At 38.7% G+C, this 1,871-nt stretch overlaps 1 pseudogene; it reads right to left on the bottom strand.

Annotated features, from left to right (window-relative positions):
* Nucleotides 1-487: 487 nt before the first annotated feature.
* LOC149490926 (uncharacterized) lies at nt 488-1,474 on the bottom strand (annotated as a pseudogene).
* Between the last annotated feature and the right edge of the window lie 397 nt (nt 1,475-1,871).

Genomic DNA, 1,871 nt, shown 5'->3' with positions numbered 1-1,871 from the left:
TATATCCTATGGCTATATAGATTTCCTATGGCCTCCTTCCGATTCCATCATCAAATCAGCTCTATGTCATGATAATGTTTCATCGCTATCCAATTTACATTTATTACATATACAAAATTTCAGCTCAATCGGTTACCGGGAAGCGAATCAAAGTTACTTGCTACATTCCAATTAAGTCATCGAGTCAAGACAAAAATGCTTATAAAATAAAAACTACTGGGCTAAGGCGTATAAAATTTTTATGGGACCAATTCGACACCATCCCGCATCGAACAAAAAAGAATTGCGTAAATCGGTTCAGAAACCTCGGAGTAATCGGTGTACATACATATAAAAAAAAGATACCGGCCGAATTGATAACCTCCTCCTTTTTTTTGAAGTCAGTTAAAAATAAATTAATTTGGTCTCAAATTACGATCTTCGTGGAGTAATATCAATTGTGATATTCTTGAATTAAGTTGTTGCGTGGAGTCACGTAGGTCTGCCTCTATGCGGTTGCGGACTTCTTCGACCCGAACGCGCTCGGCTTCCACTTGCACTCGCTCTCTAACAACTTGGATACGTTGTGCTTCAATTTTGAGCCGTTCAGTTTCCAGCTCATATTAAATATAACATTAATATAATAATATGAATGTTCACTCACTTGGAATCCCGCTTCTTCTATGGCTTCTGTTCCAGTAATTGCGGTAATCCCAATTGACCTTAACACCCTCTACTCAAGTCTACTCAATGGCTTTAGGAACCAGGCGACACTATCCCGATTTATAAGGGAGGCTTTCTTTTTTGTTTTGGTCTTCCAGTCAGACCATACCTGTAGCACGAAATATAAAATATTAACATTAAAATAAATGTTCTTCAGAGGCAGTGGCGACGCAAGACCTAACTTTTATGTGGGGAAAATATATTATGCGAGGCCCCCTAAGGGATGATGCAAAAAGACGGATTTAATTAAAAGATTTTTTTTGATACTCATAAATGCTAAAAAAACGCGCCGCCCAAGGGGCGCGAGGCCGTGGACGGTCGCCTACACCACCCACGCCTTGCGCCGCCTCTGTTCAGAGGTACCTAAGCAACAGCAGACTTTGCTTAATAATTAATTATAATATTACCCTTTTCCATTTGTCGGGATTTTTGTTAACACCATTTCCACCAACTGAATTTAACAATTCGGCTAATTCTTGCCACAAGCCTTCACCCCTTACCCTTCCTTGAAGTCCAACTTGTGGCCTTGAAAGATCACCGTGGCTAAAAATAATATTCATAAGATTAGTGTACAGTGAGAATATTAGCCGAAAGTTTGCTACTAACATTCTAATACCATGTTTATCAAACAAGTACCTATTAAGGTTTGAATCGAGTTTCTTAAGAATAACAAAATGTAAAATAAATGACAGATTTCGAAAAAAACCTACCTTTCCATAAATTCTATTAGTAAACTAAATTGTTCGGGACTCGCACGAAGTCTGGATTCCATAGTTATCACTGGTTATCACAGAGCAAATAATATAGTAATAAGTTATCTGATTTCTAAGCGCGCGAGTTTGCGTTTGAACTTTGGCAGTAACAGATACTGACTCTTTGACAATTGACAGTTGACACTTGCTACACACTATTCCATAGACTAATTATAGAGTGTTTCGGGTAACGCTGCGGAATGGGCATTCAGCGTTCCATGTGTAACATGTCTACCAATTTCAACACGCTAATGTCAAGTCCTTAGCGTGAGCGGAAAACGCTTGCATTGAAAACGCTTGGTTTTTGTCTAGGCCCCCTGGTGATGTTAGCGATATGTAAGTTCATGTGAAGATTTTCGTCGAGAGTGATTCCAAGATCTCGCAAATACGTAACCTTATCTAATGTTTCATTACAAA

The sequence above is a fragment of the Colias philodice genome, chromosome 1 (genome assembly GCF_061535455.1).
Source record: "Colias philodice isolate Cphi_HAF_F1 chromosome 1, ilColPhil1 Martin Lab GWU primary, whole genome shotgun sequence".
In the NCBI taxonomy this organism is placed as follows: Eukaryota; Metazoa; Arthropoda; class Insecta; order Lepidoptera; family Pieridae; genus Colias; species Colias philodice.
Note: the sequence above shows the minus strand (reverse complement) of the source record. Positions and strands in the feature narration are given on the sequence as shown.